Below are 14,526 nucleotides of genomic sequence, written 5' to 3'. Positions count from 1 at the left end.
GAGCTTTTGTCTAGATGTCTGATTGTGGTGTGCTGCTTGCTATTATAGTTGTTGGATGAGGGAAGTGCTCTCTACACTACACGCAGTAAACACATTCTCTATGTGAAAACATAAACAAATTAATACATAAAGAAACTACTGCAGTTTTTTTTTTTTAAGAAAATGAAATTCTTCATTTTTTAGCCATTTAGTTATTTATTGGAAAGCAACTGCCCAAGGACTCGCCAACCACCCACATTCCTAGATCTGATCAGGAATACCCAGTAATTTGTTGATATTTACTCATGTCTCTCATTCTTTCATTTATTTATGTTTTCCATCTCCTTTCAACTCCAACTCTGTCTCTCTCTCTCCCCCTCCCCCCTTCTTTCTCTCTCTCCACCTCTATCTGTCTCTCCCATTTGGTCTCTCACCCTCTCCCTCCCTCTCCTCCTTTGCAGTAATACCCTCCCATCCTTCCCCCATGCTGTGCAGATTCCTGAGGGGGCCATTTCCAAACACTCATATTTTATTCTGCTGTGGAGACAGAGCTCTGCAGGAGCTACAGTAGGCTTCCCTGTGTAATTAGGCCATATTTGAGATGGCTTATCAGGCCTTCGGTAAAGCCCCGGCTCCAGTAGTTGTGTTTCTTTCAAAGCAGAGGCGTCGTGATCGTGACGGACCCCAAAACAATTTTGCATCTCCTGAAAATACACACGCACAAGCGTATACACACCAACACGCACACGCGCAAGCGCGCACGCACACACGCACAAACACGCACACGCACACGCACTCTCACACACCATATGGCTTATCAAAAGCTTTTGATTCAAGAGAGAAGAAAGAGGAAAAACTCAGTGAGAAAGAGTGCTAGTTAGTGAGAGAGACAGGACCGAGAGAGAGAGAGAGAGAGAGAGAGAGAGAGAGAGAGAGAGAGAGAGAGAAAGAGTGATAGAGAGGGAGGGGGTAGAGGGAGAGATGACTTATTTTCAAATAAATCTGATCTGAAATGTTTTTTTCACTGAACTCGGCCAACTGTTTGTTTGTCCTTGTAGTTGTTTCATCAGTGCCCATCGTGACGTAGCACCCTTACTGAAAGCCATGTCCAACTCATAACCATGCATGCCATGTTTCCATCCAAGTCTAATCTAAATTCAATCATTGGTAGCATCAGCCAGAAAAATAATCTTATTTTATTATTTAAGATATAAAAGGACTTAAAACCAAACAATTTCTGAGATATCCTCAGACTGAGAGCTCTCTCTCTCTCTCGGTGTGTGTGTGTGTGTGTGTGTGTGTGTGTGTGTGTGTGTGTGTATGTGTAAGTGATTATGTCAACTAAAGACAGGCTCTTTGATCCACACAGGGGGCTGCACTTAACTGTCGAGCAACAGCAAAGCTACACATGAGGTAAGATGGAGACGGGCTGACGCATCACACTGCCATATCCATAAGCCCCCTTAGAGACACATACTGTAGTCAGGAAGCACAGCATGAGAGAGAGAGGGAGGGAGAGAGAGAGCAAGGGAGAGAGTGAGAGAGAAAGAAAGATAGAGAGAGAGAGGGAGAGAGAGAAAAAGAAAGAGAGAGAAAGAAATATAGAGAGAGAACACTGAAACATTGACAAAAGAAAGAAAGAAAGAAAGAAAGAAAGAAAGATAGAGAGAGGGTGAAAAAAGAAAGGGATAGTGAGAAAAAAAGCAAGAGAAAGACTGACTGAGTCAACAGAAAGAGGAGATGGGAGGAGAGAAGGGGGGAGGAAAGAAGAGGATGGGAGATAGAAGGAGAGGAGAGGAGAGGAGAGGAGAGGGTAGGAGAGGAGAGGAGAGGGTAGGAGAGGAGAGGAGGGGAGAGGAGAGGAGAGGAGGGGGTAGGAGAGGAGAGGAGGGGAGGTTTGAGGGATGGGGGTGTATGAAAAGGGTTCATACAAGGTTTGGGGAGAAACACTGTGCACCAGCACATCAAGCCAATAAGAATTCATTAATCTCCCATGTCCCCTGTAGCCATCTCTCTAACAGCCCCTCTCTCTCACACACACACATGTGTACACACGAACACACACACACACACACACACACACACACACACACACACACACAGATATCTTCATCATCACCCACACACAGTTTGAATGTTGTCTGAATTAGAATACATTGCCATAAGATGCCAGGAGGTCGGCAGCATGACAGAAGGCAGGCAGATAGCATCATGCATACTGTATAATGAGCTGCAAATGACACACACACACGCACACACACACACACACACACACACACACACACACACACACAGACACACACACACACACACATTAACACACACACACAAACACACAGACACACATATACACACACACACACACACAGACTCTTGGATGACGCTGATCCTCCACTCAATCTGACTGAGATGGCCAAAACAGAGTGACCAATAGAAAGCCAAATGAACTGTTCCGGTGGCGTGTTCATGTGTTCCATTGTGTTTGTGCATTAGTAAATAAAGAAGTTAATTAGCAACACCAAGGTTATGGATTTGATTCTCAGGTGTCATATCTAGAAAATAATATATTAACCTCATGCAAACAATTTAAACTCAATGTTCAATTGAAAACAAGACCTGGTGGGCTTTCCAAGTGCAAGGCAAATGCTTTTATCCAAAGTGGCGAATACTCCTAACTGGGAATCAAACCCAGGCCAACCGGGCAGTGCAAGAAGCAATGCTAAATGCCACCACACCCCAGTATTGTTCATGCACCATTAAATTGGGTGTATTTTTGGGGTACGCTGTGATGCACGGAAGCCGTTTCAGGGCCCTGAAGGGGAAAAAAAACTTGTGTATAAGTTATGGCACCGGAAGTTTGCTTCTTCCCACAACAGGTGTACAGTAGCAATATTGCAAGTTGACAGCAGACTTCAGCAGTGGTAGTAGAGGATGTGTGTGTGTGTGTGTGTGTGTGTGTGTGTGTGTGGGGGGGTTCTGATGAGAGATTATGAATTAGATTTCATCTGCAGGGGGACACACTTGTTCTTGTCTTTCTGTTACAGTAACACCACTTAATGTGTGCAGTGGAGGTGAAAATTAAGGCTATGCAGTGCCACAACCTCAGGGAAAATGTTCAAACAAATTTCCAACAAAAATGTATTTCGGTCTTAAGGGAAGAGTATAAATCTCTCTCTCTCTCTCTCTCTCTCTCTATCTCACTTAGACAGACACACACACACACACAAACAGGCACACACACAGTTTTGTAAATGTCACTCAGCGCCATATACACAGGTCACACTCTCCAGTGTCCAAGCAGATCCAAAGAAACAGAACAAAAAAAAACAAACAACGAAACCCCTTCATGTGGATACACTCTTTCCCCTCCTACACACACACACACACACACACACACACAAACACACAGACACACACACACACACACACAAACACACACACACACACACACACACACACACACATACACACACCCACTAAAGGTCAGGACTCCTTTGCGCACACACACAGGAAAGAGCGAGACCCATTAAAGGTCAGGACTCCTTATCCAGTGCTGGCCAGTGCCAGTGCTTTAAGTACTGTGCATCGAGGCTGGCTGGAGACGGAGACACTGGCACACAGGGCACCAAATGCCAGCCAGTCTGCTGCCAGTGGTGGGGGTACGGAGAGAGTGCCAAGGTTGGCATCTCGGCCCCGAATGGAGACGCTCAGTAGCTCAGGTGCTGTTTTATGATTTGTTTAAACAGTGAAAGTCTCAATTATTTCACTTTCACAGCTGCACAGTGTAGATGGAGTTGTGTGTGTGTGTGTGTGTGTGTGTGTGTGTGTGTGTGTCCATGTGGTGTGTATGTGTGGCGGGTGGCTAGAGGCACAAGAATAAACTGAAGCCTTTATTACGTTCCTGACCTTTGAAATGAATCACTCTCATCTCCTACCTTAGTAAAAGAAGCAGGTTTTCAGTTTGTGCAGGATATCTGGTCAGTTGATATTATCTCAGAAGAAGAAACCAATGGCAATCCAAACCTCATATAGCTACAGATATTAAAAAGACAGACAGTGCAAGATTAAGAATGTCACAAAGTCCAAACCTACTGTACAGTACCTGCGTTAATGTCCTACCTCTAGTATACTGAACAATCGCACACAGACACAGGGCCGTCGCAAGGGGGGGTGGGGGGCTGAAAGGAACAAAGAAAGACATTCAGGGCCCCTCCACAAATAAACAATGAAAATGATATCTTAGGTGAAAACGCACCTACGCAAGTTTTGCAATCATTTTGGCCATTTGTCCACGGGATACTGGCATTTTAGTCCTGAAACACACTTCTTTGAAAACGGGTTTCAGAGTGAAAACTTTTTCAAACGTTAACGTTATTGCAAGGCTAGGATAGTTATCTAGAAGCACACCAGTTATGCTAATATTACTGCAAGGCTAGAATAGTTAACAAGAAGCCCACCGGTTACATTAACATTATTGCAAGGCTAGGATAGTTATCTAGAAGCACAACTGTTACGTTAACGTTACTGCAAGGCTAGGAGAGTTATCTAGAAGCACACCGGTTGCGTTAACATTATTGCAAGGCTAGGATAGTTATCTAGAAGCACAACGGTTCGTTATCTAGAAGCACACCGGTTACATTCATTTAAGTTGAATTTCACATAGTATTGTGTATGCTCCAGGTGTTTGCGTGAAACCATCGCCAAGGCACCACCTACTGGTCGGGCATATGTATTGCAGGATTTCCCCTCGAAAATGTGAAGACAACCTTTTTGAATACGCAATAGAAAAATATTGTCTTCAAAATATCTGTGGATGAGGCCTCAATATCATATAAATGCACACTCTCTCACACACACACATAGACACACACCACACACACACACACCTCACACAAGTATCTATCTTTCTGTCTTACTCACACACACAACTCTCTCCATCTCTCCCTCTCTCTCTGTCTCTCTCAAAGACACAAGCTTGGTCAGCAGCAGTGTGTGTGTGTGTGTGTGTGTGTTTTTTTTTTGAGTGTGTGTGTGTGTGTGTGTGTGTGCTGACCGAGGGCAGATGTCAGGTCAGAGCGAGCTCCAGTGCCTGTGTGACAGTGAGTCGGTCCGCACTCCTGCAAGAGGTTCATTTATCATCCGCAGCCACGCGGGAGACAGAGAGAGACCTCTGGGACGAATTAGTCCCCAGGTAGCCCATCAGCTCTTCTCACACACACTCTCACACACACACACACACACACTCAAAACACACACACACACACACACACACACACACACTCACACATCATAACCTCAACCAATAGTTCTGGAAGAGCAGGGCAAAGGCCCCTTGCCCAGTGAAGGACCAATAAAATGACTATCGTCAATGACAAAAACAACTACAACAACAACAATAAAAATAGCACCACTCCATCCCTGCTAGTCATGAGCCAACAGGAATGGGACATTAGGGCAAAGGCCTTTTTACAACTGCATGAATGAATAACAACAATGAAAACAGCAGCAAATATCCACCCTTCATCTTGTCCAGAGAAAGAGTCAAGGTTTACCCAGTAAAGAGCCATGACAATGACAAGCAACTAAACCAAACCCCACACCAATGTACGTACGTACGTATGTACCAGACAGGCCAGCCACTGCATACAATTAGCTTAACACAGCTCGGGCACAGGCTTTGCCAGCAGGGTCTTTAGATTAACCATCAACAGCACAAGAAGAACTCATGAGTCTGTTATATAGCAGACTTGTGTTCTGTGACGTTTGCCATCTTTTATGTTGGAAATGGGACGCTTACAGATCTTAGATTGAGAATCCTGGCCTGAAAAACACCCATCTGACTGAATGAATTGATGTTCTTTGCTTTAAACTGGTTTATTTTCCCAAACACAATGCAATCTACACTGTAGAAAACCCTTTAGAAAATGTCAAATAGTAATTGAGTAATAGAGTAAATGTAATATACACTTTGTGTTTGTATTTGTGTGTGGGGGGGTTAAGTGTGTGTGTGTGTGTGTCTGTCTGTCTGTGTGTGTGTGTGTGTGTCTGTGTGTGTGTGTCTGTGTCTGTGTGTGTGTAGGTAAGCATGAGAGTGAAGCCTTCAGGAGCTTAAGCCCAGGCCCTCCACCTTCCCCTTGCCTCCACAGCAGAGTGCTTACTGTATATCTCCGCCCACTCCGGTTATGCCCTGTAATTACCCCACCGGACCAGTGCTGCTGTGTGTGTGTGTGTGTGTGTGTGTGTGTGTGTGTGTGTGTGTGTGTGTGTGTGTGTGTGTGTGTTTGTGTCTGTGTGTGCGTGTGTGTGTGTGTGTGTGTGTGCCTGCACTTTCTGTACTCTCTAATAAACGCTCTCTCCACCTTTCAGAAGGCAATTAAAACACACATACACAAAGGGTCAGGGTGCACACAGAGATATGGACACAATAACACACACTCACACACACACACACACACACACACGTACTTGTACACAAAGCCACTGATATAGACACATTAACACTCGTTCACACACACACACACACATACTTACACAGAGCAAACATACACACACACACACACACACACACAGCTGCGAGTGATGTATTTGCATATCAAAACAGAAAAGGCTTTCATCCTGATCTCCTTGCGTTTCATGATATGAAGGTGAGTAGTCAATGTCAAGTGGAGAAGTTTCTATTGCGCTACGACTTTCCTCTCTCCTGCAGACACTCAGACACACGCCAGCACTTGATATCCCATTTATGTGTGCAGATGTGCCAGGACGGTCGTTGGCAGCAGCAGTTACCCTGGTGCCTTTGTTGTTGTGAGTGAGGTTTTGACACCAAGACAGACAGCTGTGACTTTAGAAAACAATTCCAGCAAACATAAACCACTCATCTGTGCCATTTATGGGAGTGGTTGACAAGAGTCTATTAAATTATTTACATTTTTATTTATTCATTTAGCAGACTCTTTTATCCAAAGTGACCTACGGAAAGAGGATAACATTCAAGCTACAGTGCAGAGGTACTTATCACATACGCAATGTAACCAAAACTTTATTAACTGTGTATCATTTCCGACAGAGTACCATATTTTCCGGACTATAAGTCGCATGAGTCAAAAAATGCAGAATTTCCGACAGAGTAATAGAGCCAGTATTACCTCCTATTGTGTTTGTAAATTGTCTGTATTTTTACATTTCTTTTGTGAAGCGACCAATAAAATGCATTATTATTATTATTACAGTATTAAGATGTAGTTATAACACAGTCAAAACTACACATGTGCATACGACCACACAGAGAGAGAAAGTATGTGCACCACAGAGGAATGTGACAGCCTCTGTGCACTTTAAAAGTTTCTGTTGCACTTAACAACAGCGGTCACATTAGTCCCAGAGCAGCTATCCACAGGTCACAAACACAATGGTTGTGACAGATGCATAATTGATGCGTTCGCAGCCTTTTCTGAAGGCAGCGCATTAAAAATGTGTCAACTTGTAAAAGCATCATTCAGCGCCACGGCGACACACACACACACAGCTCCTTAGGATTAATATTTCACTGTCGCCCTGGATTGTAAAACTCCATCTGCCAGAGTGCTGTGCTGCTCACATGTGGGTCACACTCTAACATACATCCCATCTAAATATTCAAATGGGATACGAGTGTGTGTGTGGTTAGGGGGGATGCATTAATATGAAGATTGAAATGTGGGGAACATGTAGTTATGATGTTCACTGGCCATATGAGATCAATTTGTCTGAACACTGAGATAGTGTGTGTGAGTGTGTGTGTGTGTGTGTGTGTGTGTGTGTGTGGTTAGGAAGAGGGTTGTATGAAGACTGGATAATGGGATGCATGCAACAATGTAGTTTGCTTGGCCATACATTCACAAATCAGCTGAATACTGAAAATAGTCCTTTGTGACCGTGTGTGTGTATATGTGTTTTTGTGTGTGTTTGTGTGTGTGTGTGAGAGAGAGAGAGAGAGAGAGAGAGAGATGAAGAAACCACAACCGAAAAGACTCATAATACAAACTGCAGTATCTACACAAAACAAACATTACATTACTCTGATCTGTATAAACACAGCTATGAAGTCCACCAAGGCTAGACCGTTGGTTCCCCTTCGAGGAACTGGAAAACCTCAAATAGGCCAACCTGCAACGTCCCATTCAAAAATAGATGTGCAAATGAACATAAATTATGACTGCAAATAGGAATTAGGAATCATGGCTAAATATATTTGCTTACGCAAATAAGGTACTGGAGGCCCAGAAAGGGACATTACTGAGTTGCTAGCGGCGTAGCGTTAAATATTATGCTAATGTGCAGCCTATGGCACCGCCACTGCTCCTAACTCTGCAATGTGTTTGAGGAACAAAACAAAAAAAAACACACAAATGACTCCACAATGATGAAGCCAGCATTGTACAGTGTGTGCATTTTAATCTATCAGGGAAATGCACAAATTATCACCTCAAAATGCTACCCAATAGCCTAGTCAAGGTAAAGGTAGAATTATTGCACCTTGCTAAATCCTAGACAAAAAAGCAAGAAGGTGAAGTAAAAAGAATTAAAATAAAATGAAACAATCCATTCGTCACCAGTTAAATGTCAGTTGGCATTATAGATGTTTCCGGAAACTAGCTCAAGTTTCCAGAAACTAGATCAACTCAGATCAGATCTGTTGGTGAGATTGTTGAAGAGCTCTCTACGGTGTCCTGAGGGAAGTTTCTGCTTTGTCAAAAGATACAAACGATGCTGTGGGAGCGCAAGCAGGAAATCGACTGCACTCTTTGTTCAGCACTTTCACCTGTACATCTCCTGCACGCACACATCCGCACTTGCAGTCCAAACGGGGGTCGGACATGACAGGTGTCGAGAAAAATGACTCATGTTTAGAAATGATGGAGCAAGTGTGCAGGAAAGCAACTAAATATTTTTCAGTCTGAGAATCCCGACGACAGACAGCAATGATCAGAGGATGTGTTATGTAAGGTAAAGGATGATGCTTTTTGAATGCCTATTGGTTGTAATGGGATGAGATGTTCTACAAAGGATGGATTTACATATAGCTAAAAATGGACTGACATTTATTTTGCTTCAGGGTTTTTTATCATAATATTTTATTTCCATCATTATTTTCTTTAATAATAATGCATAAAAAAACACAGACACAGCGATATCAAAAGCACTTGGGCAGTGCAGTTGGTGCATATAAAAATAATCAATCTGAAAGGAGAGTTTTGGCAGTGCACAGAGAATCTTAAAAAAACACTTTTTTTTTTCCAGAAAAGTCATTAATTTTGCTTTGTTTTGTTACTTCCTAAAGGAGAACAAGCATATCACAACAATTACCAGCAGTGAAGAAGCAGCACTGGTGTGTTTTTTATGACTGAAAGAGAGTTTGGACGTACGTAAGGATAACTGCACTAATTACAAAGTGTTGTTTAAAAAGGACAGTTAACAGTTGTTTGAAGAAATTACACGATAAATCATTTTTAATCACTGCACACACCCCACAGAAACAGTATGCATCAAGTTATGCCTTAAGTCAAAGAGAATATGGGTGATTTTATACTAAACAGTGTTGTTTTCAGGCGGAAGATTGTGGAAAGGTAAACTATGACCTATAACCAGGGGGCAGCCGTAGCCCACTGGTTAGCACTCTGGACTTGTAACCGGAGGGTTGCCGGTTCGAGCCCCGACCAGTGGGCCACGGCTGAAGTGCCCTTGAGCAAGGCACCTAACCCCTCACTGCTCCCCGAGTGCCGCCATTGAAGCAGGCAGCTCACTGCGCCGGGATTAGTGTGTGCTTCACCTCACTGTGTGCTGTTTGTGTTTCACTAATTCACCAATTGGGTTAAATGCAGAGACCAAATTTCCCTCACGGGATCAAAAAAGTATATATACTTATACTATTGTTTGTTTCCCCCTGTTTAAAGATTTATGTAGTTCGCCTGCTTATTTATTTATTCATTTATTTACTGCAGTCAATTACAACAATAACAAGAGCCAAATATGATTTTGTGTACACTTTCCTTCATAGCAGTGTTGCTGTGTTTTGGACAGAGAGAGGCAGATGTGAGAAGCGTGTACCATCACTGCGGGGGAAATCTGTGCGCCCGTGAGGAGCTGGCAGCGAGTGAGCGCGTGCATTGCGGAGTGGCGTGGAGCGGAGGGCGGAGAGATGAAAGTTTGCTGGCAGAGGCCTCTCGGACCCGCTGTGACACTTGTCAGTTTCTCGCCACAGGCTCTCTGGCGCCAGAACACACACGCACAGTGGCTTCTTCTTCACACCCTTAATGTTTTGCCTTGCTGTTCTGAAACAGGCCTCAAGTGTGAGGACGTGTTTAGTTCACAGGCCCACCGAGCCGTCCAATAAGGTGTCACATTTTTTTTCTCAATTTGTTTTTGTGTGTGTGTGTGTGTGTGTGTGTGTGCGCGTATGTGTGTGTGTGTGTGTGTGTGTGTGTGTGAGAGAGATAGAGTGTGTGTGTGTGTAGAGAGGTAGAGAGAGAGAGAGAGTGAGTGAGTGTGTGTGTTTAGAGAGGTAGAGAGAGAGAGAGAGAGAGAGAGAGAGAGTGTGTGTGTGTGTGTGTGTGTGTGTGTTTTCCCCCGGCGGGACCCAATCAGTGTTATTGCTTATCTGACAGCCTTCATCACACGCTTAGTTTGCTCCAAAAAGCACACAATCAATGAGGAGCCGCTCTCCACGCTATCACAACACACACACGACACACACAGATAAACACACAGATGCGTACTGCGAGTGATTATCAGGGCTTTCTCCCAGCCACAATCTATTCAGTAACTCTATTCACCCCTGCAGCTTCAGTGACCACATGCACTTCTATACAGCGATTGTATTAGAAGACAGTCTAATTTTATTAAGGCTGTGTCGCCCCTGTGCCGGTCATTATCTATGGTCTGAGTGGGAGATGGGGAAGTCCTGCGGATGTTCTGTCACTGCGCGGAGGGGCACAAATCAAACATCGCCCCACTTCTTCCCACTGGCATAAAAAAATAATAATAATCATTTTGAAAAGGCTTCTCCTTTTCATTGAGATCTTATTTTTCCTACCCATAAGCTATTAGAGAGTAGAAAAACACTCTTAAACGTCTGATAAGTGTTGTTTTGTGAGTGAAGAGATCTTGGGTTACACACAAGCTATCATTACACGACCAAGGCTACATGCCTGAATCCCCCCCACCGGTCTGTGTATAGTACTCTACTCAGGCAGAGGTGTTAGACCATTAACAAAAGTCAAAAGAAACATTTAAGGAATTATTCAGGTGAACGCTTATTGAATTTGATGGGGTATCAATTTCCACTCCAACAGCTAATTTGAAAATGTCCAGAGGCTACAGCAATCAATAGCTTCTCTCAACCTCCCGTCGATTTGCATATAGGCAGGGCTGCACAGAGAATGATAAAGACGAGACGCAGGACATCCCCACAGCCTTCCTTCTCTCCTCCTTCTTCCACTGGTGCATTCTCTCTTTCCTTCTCTCCTCCTTCTTCCACTGGTGCATTCTCTCTTTCCTTCTCTCCTCCTTCTTCCACTGGTGCATTCTCTCTTTCCTTCTCTCCTCCTTCTTCCACTGGTGCATTCTCTCTTTCCTGCCTGAGGCTCAGACACGGGCTTCATTTCTCCCCCAAAGGCAGAACAAAAAGAGCTCCTCCGGCACTGTAGACATGCCAAGACCAAGCCCCTGTAGGAAACCTGTAGGAAACATGATGACCGCATGTTGTGCTTTTGAACAGGTCCCGTGGCACCAACCATATAGATAAATAACAACAGTGACCCATACATGTATATATAACAACATTGACCCATACTGTACATGTATAAATAACAACAGTGACCCATACATGTATAAATAACAACAATGATCCATACAGTACATGTATATGGAGTGTTGTGTTGATGTTGAGGAGGTTATCTCCTCTCCTTTTGGTCCTTATTGGGTTCATAAAGGTGCTTGAAGACCAGCCTGGCAGGCTGTGCATCATCTGCTGGGGCCCCTATAGAGGAAGCTGGGGGGAATAGCGGCACCAGCAATGGAGTTCAGCCCCAGTTCAAAGCTGTGCCCTCCGTTCACCATCACGTGCACCAACACACACACACACACACACACACACACACACAGCTCATCCTCTCTCTACATGCCCCACACTTCTGCGGCTCTCAGAGGCAGACGGTGGGGTACTGGTCGGGGCAGGAGTGCCAGCTTGGTGCCAGCGAAAAGAGAGAGGTTTAAGTGCAGAAATGGCTGTTTACTAATTTGCCACTCTGTGTTATGCTGACAGGAATGGGACCGAGTCATTGTGTGTGTGTGTGTGTGTGTGTGTGTGTGTCTGTGTATGCATGTGTGTGTGAGAGAGAGAGACACACATAGAATCTTCCTCACACACACAGCATTGAGGGGTGTGTAATATGTCAGGTAGGTTGGCTTCTGGCTCATAAAAGGCACACCAGCCTTCTCTTTTCTAGCATTAAACTGGTTGAATACAGCATTTCATTTAAAGCATGTATATCTTTCTCACACTAATTAACACACACACACACACACAGTCATTAATGTGAAATTAGAGCTACTGATTAAAAGCTGTGTAATCTGAGAAAGTGCTAAGTAAGTGAACGTGTATGTGATCAAGTCAGGTTGAGGCCTCTGGAGCCCTGTGGTGTGTGTGTGTGTGTATGTGTGTGTGTGTGTGTGTGTGTGTGTGTGTGTGTGTGTGTGTGTGTGTGTGTGTGTGTGTGTATGTTTGCGCAACATTTTGTGATTGTAATTTTGAGGCTGGCATTACATTGGATCTTTGTTTTGACAATGACGCACAAAAAATAGAAATACATTATTTTTTAAGGTGAGTTCTTTGAGTGTGTGTGTTTGAGCGTGTGTGCATTCTTTACCTGCTTGTTACTCGAGAGACCAGGCTGCTCCCTTTTAGGGAGGGTTGGAAGGTTGGTGGTTACAGCTTCTTCTAACTGCTCCTAACATTCACACAAACACACACACACACACACACACACACACACACACACGGAGAGAGAGAGAGAGAGAGGTGGGAAAAGAACAGTCACTCTGCACCTGGACAACTATCTTGTAACCATAGAAACTGCCACCTCTGTTCACACAACCTTTTCTTCAGGCACTTTATATCTGTCCATTTTCTATTCCCTTTTTTTCCCTTTTTTTGTCATTATTGCGACAGCGGCACCACCATCCACTGTGAGCTTAAAGAGTTGAAAGCCACACCAGTAGAAAAACAATGACAGCTTTAGAGAAGCATGTACTTATAGGAAGAGCCACACCAGGCAGAATAATGCTGTGTGTGTGTGTGTGTGTGCGCCTGTGCGCGTGCATACATGTGTGTGCGTGTGTATGTGTTTTTTGCACACTCTCGTTTATTTTAAAGGATAATTAAAAAGAAATAAGGATACAAGTTAGAGATAGAGAGAGAAGATAAAGGAAGATAAAGAAAGAGAGAGCAACTGTAAGGCAGAGAAAAAGGGAGGAGGAAGAGAGGAGGAGATAGACAAGGATGGAGAAAGAGAGAGGGTGGAAAGACACAGAGACAGACGTCCACTGTAAAACTGAATAAAAGTTAACCCGGGGCAGCTCACAACCCCTGGACCAGGTGCGACCCTCACCCTTGCAAGCGAGAGGGGAACTGACCTCATTAGTATGTTAGCATAAGACGGGAGCATACATATGTTCCCCGGGTCCTATGTTCCCCACTTTGTATGGGACCGGGGAACATAGGAACCTAACCCTAACCCCGAGCGGGGAACATATAGGACCCGGGGAACATAGGGATGACACCCATAAGACCCCCAGGCTAGCTACAGAGAGGAGCGTAGCGCGAGTGCTGCCGCCACTCGGTCTGTCTGTCTGTTGCAATGATGTGCTCCTTCTCCTTCATGTTCTCTTGTTTCTCATAGCTGTTTGCTTATTTATGAGGAACTCCAATTTGCCAGAGCGAGTCATTCTCAACACCTCCATCTGTACGAAGCCATTAGAATGAGAAGAAAGGCCTTGAGTGAAATTAATCACATCACTTGCAGTTCCACAGCTCTCTCTCTCTTTCTCTCTCTCTCTCTCCCTCACTCTCTCTACATCTCTCTCTCTGCTCTCTCTTTCCTTCTCTCTGTCTCTTTTCTCTTTCTTGCTCTTTTTTCTTCCAATCTTTCTCTCTTTTTTCATTTGGCTTTCCCTTGTTTCTGTCTTCTTCCATCCTCTCTGTTGCTTCTGAAAAGGCTGAACATATGATTTGTTATTTTAATGTGGAGAGCCAATTATTCCACCAACCAGCCATCTCTCCTCCACCTACTTAGACTAAAGAGAAAGAGACTTCACCCTCCAGGCACAGCACACACAGACAGAAAGACACACACACACACACACACACACGCACGACAGGAGCCTTTGGTTCCACTGATGTCTATGGGGATCTATAATGTCACCCACATGAAAACGCAGAGCTCTCTGCTGTGCTTGAATAAGAAGAAAGACTCCATATCCCACAGCGCACCAGTCCAGCATGACACTTCC

General features: G+C 44.2%; 1 long non-coding RNA gene across 1 annotated transcript; it reads right to left on the bottom strand.

Annotated features, from left to right (window-relative positions):
• Window positions 1-11,522: 11,522 nt before the first annotated feature.
• On the bottom strand, window positions 11,523-14,066 carry LOC121694491. The gene is made up of 3 exons (XR_006025775.1): window positions 13,651-14,066; window positions 12,885-12,965; window positions 11,523-12,007 (listed from the first exon to the last, which is right to left on the bottom strand). It is a non-coding gene; the product is annotated as an uncharacterized LOC121694491 (long non-coding RNA).
• Window positions 14,067-14,526: the final 460 nt, after the last annotated feature.

Source organism: Alosa sapidissima, chromosome 20 (genome assembly GCF_018492685.1).
Source record: "Alosa sapidissima isolate fAloSap1 chromosome 20, fAloSap1.pri, whole genome shotgun sequence".
Taxonomy (NCBI): Eukaryota; Metazoa; Chordata; class Actinopteri; order Clupeiformes; family Clupeidae; genus Alosa; species Alosa sapidissima.
The sequence above is the reverse complement of the archived record's forward strand: the minus strand, read 5'-3'. Positions and strand labels throughout refer to the sequence as shown.